Source organism: Colobus angolensis, unplaced genomic scaffold, assembly GCF_000951035.1.
Source record: "Colobus angolensis palliatus isolate OR3802 unplaced genomic scaffold, Cang.pa_1.0 Scaffold373, whole genome shotgun sequence".
In the NCBI taxonomy this organism is placed as follows: Eukaryota; Metazoa; Chordata; class Mammalia; order Primates; family Cercopithecidae; genus Colobus; species Colobus angolensis.
Window position 1 is genome coordinate 2,171,649 of NW_012117077.1, and position 25,415 is coordinate 2,197,063.

At 36.7% G+C, this 25,415-nt stretch overlaps 1 protein-coding gene and 1 pseudogene across 1 annotated transcript in view; both read left to right on the plus strand.

Annotated features, from left to right (window-relative positions):
* Positions 1-25,415, plus strand: part of GBE1 (glucan (1,4-alpha-), branching enzyme 1) — a 273,306-nt gene that overhangs the window by 132,661 nt on the left and 115,230 nt on the right. The gene's annotated exons all lie outside the window — the stretch shown is intronic.
* Positions 19,129-19,787, plus strand: LOC105520226 (annotated as a pseudogene).

The window sequence follows — 25,415 nt, forward strand, 5'->3', positions numbered from 1 at the left end:
AAAAAAAAAAAAAAAAAAAAAAAAAGGAAAAGTGTCTGTTCCTATCCTTCACCCACTTTTTGATGGGGTTGTTTGTTTTTTTCTTGTAAATTTGTTTAAGTTCCTTGTAGATTCTGGATATTAGCTCTTTGTCAGATGGATAGATCAGTCTACTATAAAGACACATGCCCACGTATGTTTATTGCAGCACTATTCGCAATAGCCAACTTGGAACCAACCCAAATGTCCATCAATGTTAGACTGGATAAAAAAAATGTGGCACATACACACCATGGAATACTATGCAGCCATAAAAAAGAATTAGTTCATATTCTTTACAGGGACGTGGATGAAGCTGGAAGCCATCATTCCAGCAAACTAGCACAGAAACAGAAAACCAAACACTGCATGTTCTCACTCATAAGTGGGAGTCAAACAGGGAGAACATATGAGGATAGAGAGGGGAACATCACACACCAGGGCCTGTTGGGGGGTGGGGGACAAGGGCAGGTATAGCATTAGGAGAAATACCTGATGTAGATGACAGGTTGATGGGTGTATAAGACCACCATGGCACATGTATACCTATGTATCAAACCTACACATTCTGCACATGTATCCCAGAACTTAAAGTATAATAAAAAAAAGTAAAATATAATTTCAAAGTGTTTCCACTAAAAATTTTAATTTTTTATTTATTTATTTATTTTTTGAGACAGAGCCCTGCTCTGTTGCCAGGCTATAGTGCAGTGGTGCAATCTCGGCTTACTGCAATCTCTGCCTCCCAGGTTCAAGGGATTCTCCTGCCTCAGCCTTCCGAGTACCTGCGACTACAGGTGCCCACCACAATCGGCTAATTTTTTTTTTTGTATCTTAGTAGAGATGGGGTTTCACCATGTTGACCAGGATAGTTTCGATCTCCTGACCTTGTGATCTGCCCACCTCGGCCTCCCAAATTGCTGGGATTACAGGTGTGAGCCACCATGCCTGGTCATTGTTACATTTTTAAATGTTGTTTTAGGGGTTAAGTTAAAGTTACCTGTCTACTATGTTTTAATGAAGGATTACTGTGTAGATGTTATGTGGACTACTTTGTTTCCTCCGATGTCGAATAAATGAAGCATTCCTCCACTTATGTTTTAAATGTGCAGGTGCCAAAGGCATATTACTAATCAGTTATTGAATTGACCACCTTGCTTATTTTGCATTTTATGTCAGGGAATATCTTTTTTTTTTTCTTTTTAAAGACAGAGTATCCCTCTGTTGCCCAGGCTGGAGTGCAGTGGTGCACAATCATGGCTCCTGACAGCCTTGACCTCCCATACCCAAGCAATCCTCTCACCTAAGCCTACTGAGTAGCTAGGACCAATGGCAAATGCCACCATGCCTGGCTAATTATTTTTATTTTTTGTAGAGATGAGGCCTTCCTGTGTTGCCCAGGCTGGTCTCTACCTGCATAGCTCAAGTGATCCTCCCACTTCAGCCTCTGAAAGTGCTAGGATTATAGGCATGAGCCATCATGCACAGCCTAGGGAAAGTCTTACATATTTCTTAGGATCCTGTTTTATGATGCTCTTTTCTGAGAGGAAAACAGGATTTTATTCTCAGAACATTTACTCTGAATCAAAATTTTTTGTCTTTTTCAATAATGGAGTTAGGTAAATTTTTTTCATGTAACGCCTAAGCTATTTTCTATAATATTGACTAGTTTAACTCTATTGATTATGTGTTTAAAGTATTATTTCAACAAGTAATCAGTAGTAAACAAATGTAAAAATCAGTTGAGAAACAAGATATTTTACATATTTTAGAGGTATTAAGTTTTTGAAATTTGGTGTATATTTTGCACTTAGAGCACATCTCAATTTGGAAGTTAAGTTTTCATCAGAAATACTTGATATGTATTTAATATTCATAATTTTACAGCAAAAAGTTGATTCATCTACCTGAGTTATTTCAAACATACTTAAGTTTTGCAGTAATGGAAATGAGTGTCAGTTTTTGAATCTACATCAATATAAAATACAATTAAACATCCAGTTTTCCAGCCGCCCTAGCCAGGTTTCCAGGGCTCAGTAGCCTCATGTGAATTGCATTGAATGACACAAGTATAGCAAGTAGTCTGAAGGCTCTTGCTGTTATGGCTTTGTAATCATTACATTGGGTATATCTACGTCCATTTATTGAGTTAGGTGGTTATAATAACATTTTATTTTTCAATAAACCCTTTTAGTAGCAATAAACTAAAAAAGTATATGTTTTATGAAAAGTACTAAATGTCTCTTTCACAAGAAATTAGACATGTAACTTAAACAAAATAGTGACTAATTATTAATCAATTGCCAAGAATTGTTTTATACAACTATCAGTAAAATCACCAATTTGTCAGCTAGTAAACACATGTAAGTAATTATTCTGGCTTGTTTTTACCTCTCAAATATGACTCAGGCAGAAGTGAATTAGGATGAATGATTTAGTTGTATAAAATTTAGTTATCCTGGGATTAAGATGAGATAAATAATTTAGTAACATACTCTGTTGTTCATATATACATATATATGCAATTGTTCTTTCTCCTTTATATTTTAAAGGGTAGGCTATTTGCTTAAATAATGGGTAGAATATATAAATATGTGGTGAAATAGACTGTTCAATTGAGTTTTGTCATGAATTTTCAAAGAAGTTTCATTAATTAAATTTTGTAAATATGACATGATCATTTACATAGAGAAAACAATGTTAGCAGTAATGAAGAAACTCATTACTGGCTCTTTGGCATTTTGCCTAACTCTGATCAGAATTTTTGATTTCTGTCATTTGCCAATCTTTCCACAGTGATCACATGAATAAGTCAGTTTTCAGATTTCCCAGAGCTCTTGCTCTCACTGTTAGAGTCCACAAGATTCCATCTAGGGTCTTCTTCACGTTCTTATCTGTATGCTTTTCCTGAGTTCTCCTTCATGGCCATGATATTCATTCTTTCAAGAATTCAGTACCTTTTTGTTGTAGAGACTATGCTGCACCTGCTCACCTTGAAGAAGAGAAAGACATGGCCCCTTTTTCAGGAAATGAAAAGTCTAAAGAGGATGATACACAATATGTATGCTAATGCAACCCAGGGTGACATATTGATAGTTGAAGATACATATAGGAGGGCCGCCTGAGTCTGAAAGGGGAGTGGAATTGTCATAAAAGCTTCTGGAACAAATAGCCCCTCCCTATCTCTGATTTGGAGTGGGCAAGTCACGTAGTCTCTCTGTGTCTGAGATTCTTCTTTAAAATACTAATTTAAAGGGGGCCTACCTCATGGAGCTATTATAAGATTTAAAATATTAAAAATATGTGGCCAAGCAATGTGACTCTCTCCTGTAATACTAGCCTGTTGCCCCCTTGCTTTGGAGGCTTAGGTGGGAGGATCACTGGAGGCCAAGAGTTTGAAGTTACAGTGAGGTATGATTGCACCACTGCCCACTGCGTTCCAGCCTGGGTGACAAAGTGGAAATAACAACAACAACAACAGCAAATATATATATAATATATAATTTTCTTATAACAGTTCTTGGCATATTGTAAGAATTAGTACTGTTTCTTTTAACTGCTGTGGTTTATTCTAAAATTAGACTTCTCCGTTGAGCTCAAATTGATGTATCATATAAACAACATACATCCATTTAACCGTTACAATTCCTCCCCTCTTTATTTTGCTTCCGCATTATTTTTCAAATCCAGATTCTCTTTCTTACTCCCCACCCTGTGTTAAAAATTCTGTTATTATTCACCTCCACTCTTTGTTCTATTCCATGTGAGTATGTGTTTTATTATACCAGTTGTTGGATTGCGTTATTAGCATGTTTAGATTGCTTTTCTCCTTTATACTAAGCCAATAATACAAGTTTCAGCAGGGCAAAGACAATGTTTATCTTGTTTCCTGCTTTATTCCTCAGGACTGGAATGGTGCATGACACACTTAAACACAGATTTGTTGAATGAATAAATAAATGAATACATTTATGCTAGTTCTTCCAAATTAGAATATAGATCTTACAATCCTCTTCCTTAAGCAAGTACCTCAGAACCTGCAAGAGAATAGACTGTCAAAAGTTTGTCCAGATGAGTAGAAATGAAGCCCATTATTTTTTGAAGTAATACTTTTTGAATAGTTTAGGTTCTTTTATACGCAGATATAGAAAATGGTGTTTCACTTCATTCATGAAATAACAGTGGCATCCAGGTTTATTATAGCTCTTTGTTCCATTTAACTTCTTTGGGAAAGTGGGAAATAATCCACCAAGGAGGAAAGCTCAGCAGGAAATCAGGAAGTGTAGTACGTGAAGGTGTTCAGTGCTCAAATACAGTTGGAACACCCCACATTAAATCAAATTCAGCACCTTTCTTTAGAATCAAAATTCTTGGAATCTAATTAGCTAATATGCATTTTGAATCTCCAAGTAAGTGCTGTACAATAATACTTCATTTTTCAAATGTATTTGACCTTGAAGCACTTTAAAGGAGTCTGAACATGGCTTAAGGGGTTTTCAAGGATCTGGCTCTAGTGTCATCTTGACATCCTTTTTCTCTTGCTTACTAAGCTCTAGCCGCTGTAGTGCTTTTCCGGCACTGGGGCTGTTGTGCATGCTTTTTTTTTTTTTTTTTGTCTGCAGTGTTTCCCTGGTATCCATCTCCGGTTTGTTTTCTGGTCCTCAGTGTAAAAGCCCCTTCTTATCTTCGCCAGTCTAACATCAGTTTGTCGGGAATGCTTGCTCAAGGCTTCCTCTTTTTATCCTTCACTTATTTATAATCTGTAGCTAAAAGTTGTGATTGTCTTTGCATTTTATATTCTGAAATACTTACAACTTACCTCTTTTTCTTTTGATTTTCACCTTTAGGAGCTATTCCATTGCATAAGTGTACATATGTAAATTCTGTATTATAAACGTTGTTAATGGTCATTTTACTTTTGTTTTGCAAAGAACATCCTGTTTGAACCTTATGTCCTTGAAAGAAAATGAAATGTTTTACTACTGCCTTAACCAATACAGATAGAGTGATGAGAGCATGAGCTCGTGAGGGGGTGAAATTAGAATAGATGCGCTTTGGCATTCAGGCTCTGCTGTTTCTGAGCTATGAGCTGCTCCTTACTGAGCAGTGCTGGCATTGTTTTGTTGTTTACTGGATTGAAATCTTACCACCCGGAAAGTAACATCAAAATGTAGTACTATTTATTTACAACATACCAGTTAAGGAAATGAAGTCTCTTTATGGTTATTTCCTCTAGCAGAAGATAATAGCGCAACCTGCTTCAGTAATTGCACTTTTTAAAATAAAGCACAATTTCAGCCTTTCCTCATCAGCCCTTCAGAAGTTTCTCTGGCTGCCTTTCCTCCTCTCCTTCTCATTCTTTCTCATTCCCTTTCCCTTCCTCCCCATACTCCGATAGATACCAGCTGTACATTTGGTGACTGAGCTTTGTGATATTTGAAAGAAGATAGCCAAAAACCAAAAATTACAGTCAGGGTCAGGCGTGGTGACTCTCCTGTAATCTCAGCACTTTGGGAGGCTGAGGTGGCAGAATCACTTAAGCACTGGAGTTTAAGACCACCCTAGGTAACATAGCAAAACCCTGTCTCTACAACAGAATTAAAATGAAATTACCTGAGCCTAGTGGTGCATGCCTGTGGTCTTTGATACTTGGGAGGCTGAGATGGGAGGATTGCTTGAGCCCAGGAGTCCGAGGCTGCAGTGATCTATGATCATGCCACTGCACTCCAGCCTGGGCAACAGGGTGAGACACGGTCTAAAAAAAAAAAAAAGAAAAAAAAAGTCCAGGATTTTATTTTTTATTGGTACTTATCAATTTGAGGAAAGATGTAAGGGAATAGCTGTCTCTATGTTCTTTCTAAAAGTCTTAATTTACTGACTCCAGGTGCCTCCAGTGATTGAAGTGTAAAATATTAAAAGAGCTTAGCCAATTCAAAAGTAGGAATGTCAGAATCAAATATCCTGAGAAGAAGCTATCAGTAGTGTCTAGACTCTTAGATAGTATTCTCTTAGCTGATAAAGACCCAAAAATATCTCCTATCAAGGCCGGAGTGAAGCATTCTGTTCTTGGTTTCTTTGTTTATCTTCCCTCTGCGACCTCCCTCCCTCTCCCTCTCCTTCTCCCTCTCCCTTTCTGTCTCCCTCTCATCCCCCTCCCCCTCCCCTCCCTAATAACATGAGGGCAGGCAGGGTTCTGAGGCGGGGAGGGATCTGAATCTGTGTCAGGAAAAGTGGAGCCGTGGTTGTATTGTAGGGCCCTCCTCTTTGTCTTCCCTGTGGTTGGCTCTTTTCCCTGCTGCACTGATTATTTTAGCAGGTAGAAAAAAGTGGCTGCTGCTAGAACGTTTCCTTAAGAAATGTGAATATTTTAGGCTATTTGAGCATAAATGTAGCTAATTCAGACACACTGGGAACAAACCAGAAGGAGACTTGGTTCTTTTCCACTCTTTCTTCAGGATGCATTAACATCGCATAGAAAGTGGAGATCTGCTTCTTGTATTGTGTGTTTTGTTATGTTACCTTATAGATATGAACTAGCTCATGTAAATATCCACTAGGTTATTTTCTTATTTATTTACATGTTATGTGTGTGTGTATGCATGTGTGTGTATCACATCTAAAGTCCAAAAGTTTACACCCGTTGATCATATATTATTTAATATTTTGGTTTTTTGCTGATAACTGCAATTCATAATCTCAACACACCTAACACTTATAGACAATGGGGAAAGAATGTCGGGAAAGAATATACATTTCTAGACTGTGCAAGTGGGAGGTTTAGTTTAAAAACAGGTATGGAATACCCTGTATTAAATATATGGATATTGCATGTTAGGAGCAGGAGGCTTTGTAAACAAGTGTTGATGCCTAAGTAACATGCTTGTGAGAATCCTGGTATGCTTAGGCTTCGTGTCTTCACCCAGATCTCATCTTGAACTGTAATCTCCACCATCCCCCTAATCTCCACATGTCAAAGGAGAGACCAGGTGCAGGTAACTGAGTCCTGGGGGCAGTTTCCCCCATGATGGCTCATGACAGTGAGTGAGTTCTCCCAAGATCTGATGGTTTTATGAGGGGCTTGTCCTCCTTCTCTCGGCACTTCTCTTTCCTGCCGCCTTGTGAAGAAGGCGCCTTGCTTCCTCTTCACCTTCTGCCATGATTGTAAGTTTCCTGAGGCCTCCCCAGCCATGTGGAACTGTGAGTCAATTAAGCCATTTTCCTTTATAAATTACCCAGCCTCGGGTAGTTCTTTATAGCAGCATGAAAATGGACCAATACAGATCCTATATTAAAAATAAGTCTGGGTCAGGCACTGTGGCTCATGCTTGTAATTTTCGTACTTTGGGAGGCCAAGACAGGAAGATTGCTTGAGGTCAGGAGTTCAAGAGCAGCCTGGGCAACTTAGTGAGACCCCATCTTTATAAAAGAAAATGAAAATAAAAATAGCCAGGCATGATGGCCCTTACCTGAAGTCCCAGCTACTCAGGAGGCTGAGGCAGGAAGATTGCTTGAGCCCAGGCAACCTGGAGGCTGCAGTGAGGCCAGGAGGTTTCAGTGAGCCATGGTCGTGCCACTGTACTCCAGCCTTGGCGACAGAGTGAAACCCTGTCTCAAATAATAATAATAATGTCTGGCATACGACAGATGCTAAGTTAGCTAATTTAACAAAAGTTTGAGGACCTACTGGACACCCAACCTTCCTGAACCCTGGGAATGAAGCAGTGAAGAAAACAGATGAGACACCAACCCTCAGAGCCCTATACTTTGGTGAGGAAGACCGACAATGCAAAATGCATTTCTAGGTAGCAGCAAGTACTATGAAGAAAAAGGCAACCCGCCAGAAAGATTCAGTGTTGTGTTGTAAAGTGGCTTCTGTTAGTGTGTGGTCAAGATAAGCATTCTGAAAAGGTGATATTTCAGCAGAGACCTGAATGAAGTGACATACAATATCATATTCTGAGAATAAGCAAACAGTGAGGAGAAAAGCGATTGTGAGGTCCCCGCAGGGGAATGGGGGTTGGTGTGTTGAAAGGAAGGCCAGGGAGATATGGATTGGTAAGTGAGGGAAAATTTCAGGAGACTCCAGAGAATATGGCAGTTGTCAGGTCATATAAAAGCTTGTAGGCACTTGTAAGGAGATACGATTTTCTTCTGTTTTATTCAGTTTATTCTGTGTTTGATCGGGAGCTGTTTTCACAGCTTTTTAAAGATTTGGATCAGGGAAATGGTATGACATTACTGAAAAGATCTTTTTTTTTTTTATTCTAGAAGGAAGAGCGTTGTTGGGCAGACGTAGAACTGGTGGGCAGATTTAAGATATTTGTTTTGCGAAAGTCCAGTGAGAAGCTGTCTTAGATCAGTGCAGTAACATCAGGGGCTTTAATAATTAATTAAATGAAACATGGAGTGCATGTTGAAAGTATAACTGATAAAAACAAAAACAAAGAAAACAAAACAAAAAAAAACTTGCTGAGTGATTGGTTGTATATGAGGGAAATTAACTCTTAAGTTTTTGACCAAGAGGTAAATAGGCCTCTGAAAATGGGACTTCTGGCATAAGGTACACTGTAGCCATTCACAGATCCATGGGGAACTGGGAGGAGAAGGATTTGGGGGAAAATCAAGAGGTTAGTTTTGGATATCACAAGTGTGAGATGCATGTTTGCTATATAAGTGGAGATATTGAGTAGGCACTTAAAAATATAAGCCTGGAATTGGCCTGGCGCAGTGGCTCACACCTGTAATCCCAGCACTTTGGGAGGTGGAGACAGGCAGATCACGAGGTTGGGAGATCAAGACCATCCTGGCTAACACGGTGAAACCCGTCTCTACTAAAAATACAAAAAATAGCCCGGCGCGGTGGCGGCGCCTGTAGTCCCAGCTACTCGGGAGGCTGAGGCAGGAGAATGGTGGGAACCCGGGAGGCGGAGCTTGCAGTGAGCTGAGATCCTGCCACTGCACTCCAGCCTGGGCGACAGACAGAGCGAGACTCCGTCTCAAATAAATAAATAAACAAATAAAATAATAATAATATTAATGCTAATATAAGCTTGGAATTTAGTGGAGCAGTTTGGACTGGCAGTTTGAGTCAGAAATCATCTGTTTTTAAAAGGCACTCAAAGCAATGAGCTTGTATCAGATCATCTGAAGAGCGTGTGTGAAGAAAGGTGTGGTTGAGCTGCTGAGCCCCAAGTTACTCTAATATAAAGAGGTCAGGAAGAAAATCAGAAGCTGGGAGCTAAGAAGATAAAGAAGGATATGCAGGTGAAATGGGAGGACCTATTTAAATAAGCATGTTGTGGAAGGACTTAGTGCTCAAAATGCCAGCTGCATTTGCAGAGTTTAATTTAGATGAGGATTGAGAATTGACCATTGATTTAGCATGATGGTCATTTATTTGGACTCAAAATGGTTTTGTTGGAATGGTTGGGCTGAAATTCTGATTCAGATGGGTTAAGAAGAAAATGGAAAGTAAGAAAGTGAAGGCAGCAAGTGTGGAAAAGTTTTATGTATAGAGAGAGGATATTCTTTAAAAAGTAGTAGAAAAGTGGGTTTGTCAACTGGAATGAGGTCAAAAGTCAAAAAGTTTCTTTTAAGGTAGGTGATAGTTCAGCTGATGGGATTGAGCTGATAGGGTTCTTAGAAAAATGCGGGGGTAATTTATCTGATACAATAAAAAAGTAGGTGAAATATATTGGTTTTATGAAGGGAAAGAGGTAGATATGATTGGGTGTTGATGTTTTTTAATTGCTTCCATTTTCTCACTTAAACAAAAGGCAAGGCCATCCAGTGAAAGTGAAGGAGGGAGAGGTATTGGAAATTCCAGGTGAGAGGAAGTATGGTATTGTCCACTGCAAGAGTGGGAGAGTAGTTCACTAAGGCAATGTGATAGGATTCCTTAGTGATCAAATTTAACTAAGGGTGGAATTATGCTAGGACTAGGAGAGCGATCTAAAGGAATGATTAGGGTAGTAGACCATGAGAATTCTAATTTGGATAGGCATGTACAGGACCGCCGAAGGAAGGATAGTAAGTGCAAAAGATGGAGTCAGGAGTAATTTTCTGTGGGGGGGTGAGGAATTGTTGGATGAGGTCGCTGAATATTTTGGCTTATGGAGCAGCCTTATAAGGAGACCAAAGCATGCTGTGACTTCCCTTAAGTCACACCCAGGGCTCTGTGAAAGCCAGAAGGAGGGCAGTCTCTTAAGATCCCCTCAAAAATGTTCGAATGAGAGTGGTGTTTTGCCATTTCCTTACATTTTCATATACTTAACTTTTCCAAAATGGTAACAACAATAAAAAGTTTCACGATTTTCTAGGTCCAATCTATTAAATTATAGTATTAAATAATAAGCCACAGCAGGAGGTATAATTATAAGGCAACCTTGAGAGACAATTGATTCGAATACACTCAATCCATCACCAAATGTATTCTCCAAAGTGTTACCAGAGTAAGCTTTCTTCAATGCAAATTTGACATGTGATGGACAAATGTAAAACATTCAATGCTGTCTTTTCTGTTACTTATAATAGAATAACTGAAACTAGGTAATTTATAAAGAAAAGGATTTTATTTCTTACACTGATAGAGACTGAGAACTCCAAGATCAGGGGCCCACCTCTGTGAGGTCCTTGTTGCTGATGGCGTCTTCCTGCAGAGTTCCTAGGTGTTGCTGTCCTCTCATATACTGAGTTTCTGTGACTTTACACATGACATTTCCTTTCATTTGGAATGCACTCCCTCCTCTACTTTGCTTTATGGACTATCTTATATTTTAAGACCAGATATCTTTCTTATCTTATAAGAAACTTTCATAGAAGATCTCCTGTCCTCATCCTCATTCCTGCATGGTTGACATTCATCTCTGCCACCTCATTACAACTCAGTCAGGACTTCCCCTTTTTATTTAAATGCTGTTTAAATATAATCTACTTAAACAAATCTAATATTGTATAATGTACACTTCCCAAAAAAATCCTCCCCATTTTAGTCTTTTTGCTGGACCACATGTCATTTCAGTGACTTGCCTTTTGACTTTATTTCCATAGCATATGCTTGCTCGTAAATAAATGCTTGTTAACTATTAGAATTATTTCTAAAATAAAAGTATTTATACAAAGTGCTCTTTAAATTTCATACATTAAAACAAGATGGTCTGCCATTAATTTTGACTTTTGTTATTAAAAATTATTTCCACGTCTTGGGAGGCCGAGGTGGGTGGGTCACGAGGTCAGAAGTTCAAGACTAGTCTAGCCAACAGAGTGAAACCCTGTCTCTATTAAAAATATTTTAAAAATGGCCCAGCATGGTGGCAGGTGCCTGTAATCCCAACTACTCAGGAGGTTGAGGCAGGAGAATCGCTTGAACCCAGAAGGTGGAGGGTGCAGTGAGCAGAGATCACACCACTGCACTCCAGCCTGGACAACAGTGCGAGACTCTGTCTCAAAAAACAAAAAAAATTATTTCCGTGTCAAAAATAATTCAGTCTTCTCATGCTGTCATATATGACAGCCTTTTAAATTGCTATGTTTTGTATCATTGATTTAATTTACTTTCCTGAGCAATTTATGAAAGCAATATTTTTAAATAAAAATTATGATTTTTTAAATATATTAACTAATTTGAAAAGTAAATTTTTGTAAAGTATGGAGATATTTTAGCTTATAAATTTATATATTTTTTAATGATGACATTTTAATGCTACGCTTTTTAACTTATTATGAAAAGTTTTACTCTAAGAGATCTACAAAAAAAAGTAAAAAGAAAAACTTCATTTCAAATGTAAAATGGTGTTTTGTTTCCTCACATTAAAATGCATTTTAAAATGTCAAAATAAATGTGAAAAGCCAAAATTAAATCTCTTGGTCATATTTTTGAAAAGTGATAATTCTTTCTATTTTAATTAAGTCCCTAAAGAATTTTTGAATGTGAGTGTCTCCAACCTAGAGGATAATTTTAAAACAATTATATACATAATTATTTGCTTTATAATTTTCTTCCATCCCACATAGTCATAATTTTGAGCCTCTATTTTAATGAGCCCCCATGAAATGATGTGTTGTGTTAAATAATTTCCAATCTCTCATTTTATTTTCTCTTGATTAATGGAATCAATAAACAATTTATATTAAAATGCAAATGTAGACATATACACTCAAATGAAATAAATAATCTTATTGTCAGTTTAAAAAAATTAGCATAATAACCTATAGTTGTACCCTTAATATATGTGAAATATGTTTCTTTTTATTCCAATTTCAACATGGACAGATATAGCAGAAGACCATAAAACCATTTTGTTCCATCTAAGTGAGAAAATCATAGATTATCTTAACATATATGTATGTGTAGATATATTTGCAAGATAAGCTTGGATCAAGTTCATAAAGGCTTGGATAATAGGAAGGACAATTTTTTTAATAGAATGGATACTACATGCATAGTTTAACCATGGTGCTGAGGGTCTGCAAAATATCGTTGTTATTCTTCTTTTTATAGAGAAGAGACAAATGCTAATATATCAATATTATTGATGATTTTACCAGAGATCCCTTTTAAAAAATAAATGAATGAAAATTACGTGTTCCTTGCAATAGATGACAAAATTATATAGTAATTTTCTACATGTTTGCATTATTTTGATATAATTTAAAGAGTCATTTTTTAAAAAGAATCTCATATATAAGTTCAAAGATTTCCAAAAATATATTAGATACAGTGTCTTTTCTGAGTGTGTAGCAGTTTTTCAGGCTGAGAAAATGACTGATGAGTAGATTTATGAAGAGCAAATATCGGTAAAGGAACATCAATACCTTTTGCTCTACTCTTAATTTTTCAAGTAAGTATGCAAGTAACTAACTAATTCTCCTTTTTCAAGGACTTACTCTACATGTGTAATATGAGAGGTGGCCTAAATTCATTTCTAACCTCTTAATACAAAGGGAGATTCAGGATAGGATATGCATCCTCAATGAAATTTCTGAACTGTGAGAGAAAAGTAAAGCAAAAATGCCAAGGTGAACTGGAATGTGAGGAAACAGGTCCTGATTTAGAATGTCAAAGGCGAAAGAAACTTCTCACTGCCATTCAAAGTTGATTCCTCTTTGTCCTGCCTAAAAATTAACATGATAAATGATCCTCTTCAATGGGATCATGTAGAGTCATGGAATGTGGAGTTGAGTTTTCTGAGGCCAACTAGGGATCACTTCTTTAGTTTTTTTCATGGTGTCTAATTTTCTGCAAGCTTTTTGGAAAACAGTTTGAGAGTACTTATGTTAATAAGTCCTAGAGCATGATCACTGAATTATTAAATATAAGGTAATTTATTCTAAGGCTATAGGCCTACTATAAGTTGAAAATACTTTGTGCATTAAGATATTTCTTACAAGTTTATTAATTAGAAAACAGTAAAGATAGTCTTCTAGAATGATGGGCAAATTAAGACATTCTAAGATGAACGAAAACTAAAATAAATTGTTTCCAGCAGACTTATCTTAGAATGGTTAATTGAAATTCCATGAAATAGAAAAGGAAAAATGGAAAGAGTAAAAATATGGCTAAATACAATAAAGTTTCCTTCTCTTTAATTTTTAACTTATATCACTGTGCAGACATCAAAATAATAGTAAAAGAATACTAGGAATAACTCTACATACGTACATTTGGTAATTTAGATGAAATGGATCTATTTCTAAAAAAACACTACCACAACTCACCGAATCTGAAATATTATAATTACCCTGTAACTATTAATAAAATTTAATTTGTAATTTAAAAGCATGTAGCATAGGAAAACCTACATGTACAAGTGTTTTCAATGGACAATTTTCTGAAACATTTGAAGAAGAATTCACACTATTTTAATACAGTTTCTTCCAGAAAAGAGAAAAAGAAGGAACACTACCCAGTTCATTTTATGAAGCCAGTATTGCCCTAATATTAGAACTAGATCAAGATAGTAATAAGAAGATAACTACAGGTCAATGTTCCTCATGAAGTAGAGGCAAAATTCTTAAGATATTTCAAATACAATTCAGCAATATATAAAAATTATATTCTATAACCAAGTAAGGTTTATTCTAGAAATGTTAAGCTTGTTTTGTATTTAAATCCCAACATAACAACAAGCTAAAGAAGAAAAAAATTATCATAATAGTTGATGCAGAGAAAGTATTTTGCCAAATTAGGCCGGGCTCAGTGGCGCACGCCTGTAATCCCAGCACTTTGGGAGGCCGAGACGGGCGGATCACGAGGTCAGGAGATCGAGACCATCCTGGCTAACACGGCGAAACCCCGTCTCTACTAAAAATACAAAAAACTAGCCGGGCGAGGTGGCGGCGCCTGTGGTCCCAGCTACTCGGGAGGCTGAGGCAGGAGAATGGCGGGAACCTGGGAGGCGGAGCTTGCAGTGAGCTGAGATCATTCCACTGCACTTCAGCCTGGGCCACAGAGCCAGACTCCGTCTCAAGAAAAAACAATAAAAATAAAAAAATAAAGTGTTTTGCCAAATTAAACACCCATTTGAAATAAAATGATTCAGAGTAATAGGAACAGAGAGGAACTATCAAGTCTCAATAAAGAAGATGTATTAAAAACTGAAATGTAACAATATACTTAGTGCCTAAAGTCTAAATTCTTTCTTTCTAACTTTGGGAACAAGACAAAGATGTGCACTATCACCATTCTTATTTAACACAGTGCTGGGAATTCTGGCTAATGAAATAAAGCCAAAAATAAATAAAAAGAAAAGAAAATAAGACATAGGGATCAAAATGAATAAAGAAAACTTTCTCTTTTTAGTTGACATGATTGTACATATAGAATATAGAAAAGACCAAGGAATCTAAACAAAACCTCTCCAGAATTTAATAAATGAGATGAACAAGGTTGCAGTACACAAGAAAACTATTTAAAAAGCAATTGTATTTCTATATACTAGTAATGAACAAGTGGTTATTAAAATTAAAAAATATACTATCTATAAACACTTGTTCTCTCCTTCCTTCTCTCTTTCCCTTCCTGCATCCCTCTCTTCATGTTTTTTCTGTCTTAAAAGAAGTAGTAAGATGTAAATCCGATAAAATATGTACGGGAATGTATAATGAAAACTATAAAAAACTGATGAAAGAAGAAAATTTTAAGTAAATGGAGATACGTATTGTGTTCATAGATTGGACAACTGAAATTAATAAAGATGTCATTTTTCTCCAAATCAAAAGCTGTTTAAGACAATTCCTGTCAAAATCTTGGAAGACATTTTTATAGATGTAGCCATAGAGGTTATTTCAAAATTGTGTGGTAAGACAGACATTAGACCACTTAAAACAATCTCGTAAAAGTGGAATAAAGTGGGAGGAATCAGTCTCCCCATTTTTAGTCTCATATAGTTACAGTAATCAAGACTGTATGGTATCAGTGAAAGGATAGACAAATTGATGGAACAGAATAGACAACCTAGAAATAGACCTACACAAATGTCCACGACTAATTTTTGACAAAAGTATGAAAGCATTTCAGTGGAGGAATGATAGACTTTTCAACAAATGATACCAGACCTGTTGAACATCCATAGAAATAAACTTCAACCTAAATTTTCTACTTTATGCAAAAGTTTACTAAAATAGATTATGGATTAATACGTAAAATGTGAAACTGGAAAAATTTTAGAAAAATAAAACTGGAGAAAATCTTCAGCTGTAGGATTAATCAAAGAGTTCTTAGACTTGACATAAGAATACTGTCAATACAAGGAAAAATTGATAAATTGGACTACTTCAAGATTGTGATTAAATTATTGTTAGGATGATGAAATTACAAGAAGCACAAACTCAGAGAAAATGTTTGCAAAGCACGTACCCAAAGCGGTCTCAAATCCACAATATATAAATGTGTCAAAATGCCACAGTTAAAATAATCATAAAATGGTGAGAAAACAGAATATATAGATAGATGGCCAATAAGCAAATGGAAACATATTCAGCATCATTAGGGAAATGGATACTACGACTACAATGAGATATCACTACGTGTCTATCAGAGGGCTAAACTTAAAATAGTAACTACACCAACTGCTGGGGGAGGATTCAAGAAGACTGGATCATTCTTGGCGTGCATGTAAAATACTATAATCACTCTGCAAAACAGTGTAGTAGTTTCTTGTGAAACTAAATATGCAACTGTCGTACATGCCAGCAAGCAGTTGCACTGCTGATTATGTATTCCAAATAAATTAAAACTTTTTTCACACAAAAACATACACTTAGATGTTCATTGCAACTTTATTCATCATAGCCAGTACCTGAAAACAACCCACTTGTTCTTCAGTATATTAAAGAGAGTGTAGTACATCCACATCATGGAGTACTACTCAGCAATAAAAATGAGTAGACACACAGCTTGAATGAATCTCCAGAGGATTATGTAGAGTAGCAAAAGCTCGTCCCCAAAGGGACATATTCCATTTTGTTTAATCCCATTTATATATCATTCATGTAGTGACAAAGAAATGGAGAAAAAGTTAGTGTTTTCCAGGGCTAAGGGTAGTGGTGAGAAAACAGGAGTGCTTAAGGACAAGAAGAGGATTCCTTCTAGTGATACAATTGTTCTGTATCTTGGCTGTATTGGTGCCAATATCCTGGCTGTGATATTGTACCATATAGTTTTCCAGATGTTATTTGGGGAAAATGGGTGAAGTGAACACAGTACCCCTCTGTATCATTTCTCATAACTGCATATACATCTACAGCTTTCTCAAGATCAAAAGTTTAAGAATTTTGGTTTGGCATACAAATTCTAAAGCAGCTGGAAGAAAATATACCCAAGATTAATAATGATTTAAGTATTTCCTCTTGAGAGCATTTGGCAGTAGTCTTCGTTTTCAAAAACCAATTGACATAGCTAATACGTTTTCAAATAGATTCTTTATTTTTAAAACAAAACAGAAACTTTTTTTTTTTTTGAGAAAAATATCTCATTCTGTAACCTGTAGTGGAGTACAGCTCACTGTAACCTTGAGCTCCTGGGCCCTGGGCTCAAATGATTCTCCCACCTCAGACACCCAAGTAACAGGAACACAGGCACATGCCATCACACCTAGCTGATTTTCCTTATTTATTAATTTGTTGAGATGGAACGTTACCCTGTCTTCCAGGCCGGAGTGCAATGGCACGATCTTGGCTCACTGCAACCTCCGCCTCCTTGGTTCAAGCGATTCTCCTGCCTCAGCCTCCCGAGTAGCTGGGATTACAGGCATGCGCCACCATGCCCAGCTAACTTTTTGTATCTTTAGTAGAGAAGGGTTTTCACCATGTTTGCCAGGGTGGTCTGGATCTGTTGACCTTGTGATCTGCCCGCCTCGGCCTCCCAAAGTGCTGGGATTATGGGCGTGAGCCATGGCGCCGATTTTCCTTATTTTTTTGTAGAAAAGAAGTCTCGAATTCCTGGGCTCAAGCAATACACCCCACCCCAGGCCCCGCCTCGGCCTCCCACAGTGTTGGGATTGCAGGCATGAACCATTTCTGGCCTCAAATAGATTCTTAAAAAGCAACTTGTATTTTAATTTAGTCAAATCAGGGACATCTGCTGCTTATGCAGTCACTTAGAACATCAATGCCAATTAAGAATATTTTGATTCAGAACTAATCTTCAATTTCACAGTTCAGAAATTGTGGTAGGGTTTTTTCCCCCTTAGATTACATTGAGCTATAGGGGACACACACTAAATTTATAGAGAAAGAATTTTAAAAATTGTTGATCTAGCAATATTAGATGAGATCGATGCTTTAAAAGTAATTGTGAACCAAGAGTGGTGGTATGCACCTGTAGTCCCAACTACTTGGGAGGCTGAGGCAGGAGGATCACTTGAGCCCAGGAGTTTCAGGCTGCAGTGAGCCATGATTACACCACTGGACAACAGAGCCAGACCCTAACTCTAAAAAAACAAAAATGGTAACTCAGATTTTCTTCCAGAGTTTGTGAATGCAATCAGTGGTTTTAAGGGTTGTGTGTGTGTGTGCGTGTGTGTGTGTACACATTTAGTTTTATTGTAACAAAGCAACTTGTACACTTTCAATCTTTAAAACTGAGCACCATCTTTCCTTTCCAGTGAAACAAAGAGAAAATTTAAAAATAAACAAGAACAAAATTACAGTAGAGAATGTCAATACCAAATAAGATCCTACAGGTTCTGCTGATTCTCCCATTGAGTGGCAGGGCTCAAGTCATCATTAGGAGAGAATTTATTTTAAAAGTGTCATCTTAAACTACAAGGATGTCTGTCAAATATCACAATTAAACATGCCAAAGGAGAAGCCATATTGTCAAAATGCCCACTTAACCCACCGAGACATCTCAAACTCACCCCTTGCTGACCTTCTATAAACCCATTTTTAAAGTTTGTTTTTCCTTTTTTTAAACAAGAGAAAGCAGACAAATACATATTGGTATATGCTAACTGTCCATATTCACATAGAGACACAGTGTACTCTCTGATTGCAATATACAGAGAAAGGAGGACAAAAGCTAGAAATCTATGCACTACCCAGGGACTTAGCACCCTCCAGCTTCCAGCAGAGCGAAGGGAGCAGAGTTTTCTTTTTTCCCACAGAGCTTGGTGATGTTGATTCCATACATCAGTTTTTGTTCAGACAGGAAGGGATAAAAATGAATTTTGAACAGAAAGGGGTAGAGACTCTTCCCATTGTATTCCGCTCAAGGTATTTTCCCCAAAATAAGTTGAGAAACATGGTGTAGAGAAAAGAGACCTCAAGAACAGGGTGACTGAGGACAAGAGAAAAATAAAAGAAGAGAGAGCGAGAGAGAGAAATAAGACTGCAGCTTGCTCCCAGGGACTGGAGAACATTTTAAAATAGGAAGGTTGGAATCCATCAGTGTTCTATTAGTCATCTTCTCCTTCATCCTTCTCTCCTTCCTCCGTTTCATCATCTTCATCTTCTTCACCTTCATGCTCATCCCCTACTTCATCAGTATCTTCTAATCCTTCCTCCTTTGCATCACCATCATCATCATCATCTTTTTCTCCTTCTCCTTCTTCATCATCCGTATTAGGAACCAAGTAGTACTGTAATGGGTTTGGCCAGATACCGTCTTTGATGAACTCTCCTAACTCATCCACACTACGTGCATCAGAATGGTCAGTAAAGCAGGTGAAGAAGCTCTCTGGACCGCTTCCTGCTGTGGGACCGAAGGAGACATCTGCTTCTACAGGCTTGCTGAAGAAGGGCCAAAAAAAAAAACCCAGCAAGAAGCAATTGAACACATTGATGAAGTACAAAATGAAAGAGACTTAATGAACAAGCCAGTGAGGAGATTTTGAAAGTAGAATAGAAATGTAACAAACTCTGCTATCCACTTTTTCAGAAGAGGTCAGAATTGATCGCCAAAATCCCAAATTTGGGGGTAACAACATTTGTCAACCATCCACCAAGTGTTCGCACTGCTTGGGGAGGAGAACAAAGAGGCACTGCATTATTTGACCAGAGTTGAAGTGACAGAATTTGAAGATACTAAAACAGGTTACAGGATAGATTTTTATTTTGATGAAAATCCTTACTTCGAAAATAAAATTCTTCCCAAAGAATTTCATCCCAGTGAGAGTGGTGATTTGTCTTCAAAGTCCACCAAAATCAAATGGAAATCTGGAAAGGATTTGATGAAACTTTCAAGTCAAACATAGAATAAAGCCAGCAGGAAGAGGCAATATGAGGAACCAGAGTGCTGCTTTAAGGTTGTTGTTTTTTTTTTTCTTTAAATGAGCATGCATTTAATACTATAAGAGTGGCAAGATCTTAGTAGATACGTAATCTTGATAAAGTAAATGTCTTACGAACCATTCCTGCCTAAAACATTCTAATATTCCTATAATTAGAAAGTTTGCATTCTTAAACTAGTCTTTGTTTCTTCCCACCACTGCTAAATTAGTACTGATTAATGCATATTAGTAAGATTAGTAATAGTATTTACTTTTACTAGGCATGATGTCAAAAATGCTTTTTTTTCCCAATATGATTTCTCTTGAGGTTTTTCTTGTGTTTCTTCAATATTTCCTGTTTTTCACAATTCAAAAACTTGTCACGTTGCTTGTGTTTGGATATTCCCTGACTCTTCATCAAAAAAGCATTTGTAAACTATGTCTTAGTTACAGTTATTTCTTCTACTAACTAATGCTATTCATTTTATACTAGTATTTTACTTTGACATGCCCTCTTTATCAATTTGAGAGCTGTCTAATTATAGACAATTCTCATCCTAAAAAATTCAGACTCTAGACTTGGAAAGGGCCTCAATATTATAGTTTAATCTTTAGTCTTTTCTTTAGAATCCATAATTCACCTTTCCCTTGAATGTCTTCAGAAGATGAAACTGATCTTGTAAGATAGCCCATTTCGTATTTGGACGAGTCTCTCCATTAGAAAATTCTTTTTTATATTGAGTTTAGAATCTGTCTGCCAATTTGTAACCCATGGAAGCTCACAAAGCAGATCCAATAACTTTTCCACATAGTGTGCCTTTGAGTATTATACCTGGGGCTTCTTCTATTTCCAGAATGTGTATTTCCATTTTTCCCCCAATTGTTTTTCCTATTGCATTACTTGGTTTTGAATTCTTATTTATTAACAAACCTGAATTTGTCTGTATCCCTCTTAAATGTGGAATACTGAACTGAATGTACTATACCAGATGAATTCTGACTTTTCATATTATATTTTAGTCAGAAATTTCTTAGCCATTGCCCAGTACAGGAATGCATCCATCACATCCTTGTTTGCTATTTTGTACTTGAAAAGTGCAATTGTGTCAAAATATTCAGCATCTTTAGATTTGGTGCTGTTCTCTCTTATAGACTCCTATAAATAATTTGTATACAAGGTAGGAGGGAAAAAAATCACTCTTTAGTGACAATTTTTTTTTTTTGTAACCTGATTTAATCTCCATTGAGAGTACTATAGAGATTACTTTTTTTTTTTTTAAACCTCAGTATATGTCTGGCAAAGTCTTAAAATCAATCATTTAATTTAAATTGGATTTCAAAAGAAGGTCACTAGATTAAATCTCCTGCTGTAGTTAGTGAATGAAGGTTTATGTGAAAGGAGGGAAAGCCGACCATTTTTATGTTTTTAACAGGCTAAATTGGGAACTTGTCAGTGCTCACGATCCAGTTCTTCAAAATTATAAAACTAAACTTGAAAGCACCCTGGTCACCTCTGACCCACTGTGGAACGTGGTGCCCACCGTTGAAGAGGAAAGTGGTGCAGTTCTTTTCAAATAGAGCCACCTGCAGGCACAGGTGTTATCTGCAAGCCTTGGAGCTTCAGAGAGCTATGATATTTTTGTTTCTGCCAGCCATTGTGATGACCGTACCTCTACAGTTCCTGGGCCGTGTTCAAACCTTGTCTCTCAAAAGTCACATTAGAAATATATATGCCACTCCCAATTTCTCAAAAATGTTATTCTTTTTCCTGTGTTAATAAGATCATCAACCTTCAAAGAGGTCTTTTCAAATTATGAAGTGTTTATGGATTATGAGAAACCAGTGTAGACCTTTTGTTTATGAACATGGACGAAATTTTATTCACAAGAACATATTTGTCTTCAACTACTTAGTACTCTTTCAACTTTAAAAGAGATACTTTTCGGTTTATTGTAAAACTATTGCCAAAGACTAACAGGTGTCTGTAAAACAAAGGATTCTTGAAATAATTCACTGACTAACATGCTATATCAAAGGTCAAGGGGTAGTATCCTTGGATGATGATGACTTAGTACTGCTATTGCTCTAGGGAAAATCTCAAAATTTGAACCAATGGGACAGACATGTGACGTCATAATAGTTGGAAAAGTAAGATTATTTTGAGAAGACTTTATACTTTAGAGCAATACTAATTTTTGTGTAATCCATTATTTTCTTGACATTTTCACATGTTTCTGGGCCTATTGCATTATTTGCTCACATTTATATATTTATTTATTTTTAGTACCCTTTTACTCTTTCTTCCTCATTTATCCCTCTTGTAACTGGCTGTCAATAAATTTCAATCACATTTTTATGTTAGTAACAAGTCTGAGTGCCAAATTTGAGCTATACGAGACTCTGTTGTGAACAATTTGTATGTTTACAATTTCTAACATCTGCACTAAAATGTTCTAATACTGCAATTCTTTCCAAAGTGGGTTCAACCGTTAGCAACCAACAATATCAACAGTGAAACACTTTGTGAAGGTATAAATGAAAAGAGAACATTTGTGAATAAGTGGGCTCTAGAAAAGGCAAGTTTAGGAGGATTGCCATAAAGTCCATGAGCTGCTTGTGACAACATCCAAAGCTTTATTAACTTCACTAATATATCAATAACAAGCAAAATAACAAAAGAAAGCAAAAAAGAAAAAAAAAAGTCCTAGAGAGCAAACATTAGAAAATAAGATTTTAGAAGTCTAGAAATATGGTAACTGTAATCATTGGTATATTTTCCATGTCTGAGAGTAAAATTCGACTTTAAAATTGTTTTTTTTTTTTTTTTTTTTTTTTTTGACTTTGAGCAGTGTTTTTGAGGGTGGAGAGACAGACAGATGTAGACCAGTGTTCCAGTCCTTCACTTGTTTGCCCAAGTGATTTTGGAAAATCCCTTAATATCTGTTTCAGTTTCCTCATTAGTAATTAGAGGATAATAACCCCTTGATGGGGTTCAGGAGATGTCACCCCAAAATTGGCCACATTGACATGTTGCTGGTTTTGAGTTTTCAGTAAAAGACACTTGAAAAACAGGCACAAGAAGGACACTTTCATCCGCCCTTTTTCTTCCTGAAAGCAGATGTAACAACTATGTAAGAGCTGCCCTCCTTATACCAGGAGGAAAGAAATGTTCTTATTACCAGAGATGGGACTAGAGAGTTCTGTACAAACAGACCTTGGTAAAAATAACTCTACTCTTTCTTTAGTGTCTCATTTGTTTTAGTTACTTTTCCATATTTGTGATTCTCCAGCATATAAGCATTCAGGTTTTGCTACTTCTTTGAGTCAACATTTCCTTATGAAGGCTCTTATATTACATAAATTTGTATGCTTTTCTCCTGTTAATCTGTCTTATGTCAATCTAACTCTCAGACCCAGCTGGATACCCTAAACAGGTAAAGGTAAAGATTTTGCCTCCCCTCTACCCTACCGAAAGTGTAATGAGAAAATTAAACATGATTATATGGATAAAGCACTGGACACATTATGGATTCCCAATAAAGGATAGTTTTCTCTTCTTTATCCCAGCATGCAGACTGCCAGCAGCCAAAGGGGAGAGGAAATCATCTTAAGGAGTTAACAGATATATCATAACTGACAGTTGTTATCTCATGTAATGCATTGTTTGGGGGTCATTGAATAATGTTGTGGGAAGTGTTCACAGCGAACAGATATATCATAACTGACAGTTGTTATCTCATGTAATGCATTGTTTGGGGGTCATTGAATAATGTTGTGGGAAGTGTTCACAGCGACAGTTCTACATGTCAGTGAAATAGCAAGTATCACAAACGTATTCCGTGACCTTTAGTGAAGGTTGAAAGAGGTTTTGAAAATGTAATTTAGGAGGGCTTTTCTGAAAAGGAGACAGATAGCGTTGCACAAGTAAGCGGCTTTCCTAAATGCCTGATTTAATCAAATAATAACATTCAGAATTTATATTTCTTAAATAAAATACTTCTCAAGAAGGGTTTTCAATGGAAGCAGCACAGCGGATTTACCTAGGTGGTGTCTCCCCTTTCTCTCCTTGTGCGAAGGTACTGACATATGGCACAGCTCATAAGCAGAGATTACAGAGGAGGAGGTGGTAGGGCTGAGGTTACAAATTCCTTCTTATTGGAAATCAGTGGTTTAGCATAGGAAAGTTGAACACTGACCCAGCAAACCCTTGATGGCTGTGTGGATAGCGACAGGCTGACATGCTGAAAGAGAACATCCGTTTCAGTGAGTATCCAATTTGGTGACTTTCAACAACATGAATTTTGGTATAAGAGGATTTAGTTCTAAGGACTTGTGGGGCTAATACGCAGTTAATCATAGATGAACAGGAGCATAACATTTCTTGTGTAAGCCTGGCTCTTCTTATCTATGATCTTCATTTATCTATACTTTGTATGCTGTCCTACAATAAAATTTTAAAAATAATAACAAATACAAAAAAAGTAATAAATGATAAAAATTCTAACATAGAAGTTGGATTAAAATAAAGCTTACGTGTTGGGAAATTCAATTAGAAAAGAGTTAAGAAAAAAGAATTAAATAGTTCCCAGTTGCATAATAGATGACATTTTAGACTTGGCTAAGGTCACATAAAATGATTTTGAAACTGGGAAACATTTTTACAAAATTACATGATGAATAGGGTAACATTATGCAAAATAAATTAAAGATAAAAATACATAAATTTTAAATAATTAAAATAATACAAGACAAAATGAATAATCAGCAGAATTATTTGCCATATTTATTTATTTTTTATTTTTGTTTTTATTTGTTTTTGAGACGGAGTCTCGCTTTGTTGCCAGGCTGGTGTGTAGTGGCTCAATCTTGGCTCACTGCAACCTCCGACTTCTGGGTTCAAGTGATTCTCCTGCCTCAGCCTCCCGAGTAGCTGGGATTACAGGTGTGCACCACCACGCCTGGCTAATTTTGTATTTTTAGTAGAGGTGGGGTCCTGATCTCCCCACCTCATGATCCGCCCGCCTTGGCCTCCCAAAGTTCTGGGATTACAGGCGTGAGCCACCACTCCTGGCCTGCCACATTTATTTTTTAAGTTCTGGGATTACAGGCGTGAGCCACCACTCCTGGCCTGCCATATTTGTTTTTTAAGTAAACTTTATGAAGAGATAAACAATAGTTTTCTCCCCAGTTTTAGACAGCAGCAACTATCAGTTCTAAAAAGAAAAATAATATTTGTACTTTTTTGAATAAAATAAGGCGCTGTGAATTTTAAATCAATTTCTGTGAGATTCTAAACAACTTTTTCTTTTCTGTGCATGATTCACCATAATAAAGTGAATAAAACCATAAATGGCAATATGGTGTAGCCTGCAGAACAATGATATGTGTCATTCATTTCTTCATGTTACAAATATTTACTGTGTGGTTTCTAAGCACCGGGCCAGCTGCTAGGCTCTGGGAATCCAGCAGCAGCTAAATAAACGTGACATCCATACTTCTACAGCATAGATTTATTATATTGAGGAAGATTGATAATCAGTTTAACAAATGCTACATAATAGCACATAACGTAAAGTAAATAATAATAAACCAGAAAAAGATCACATAAATGCTAAGCAAAACATAACTGAGAGTGATTGGTTGGCAGAGTAGCTGGGTGTCCAGAGAAGTCCTCTAAGAGATCATATT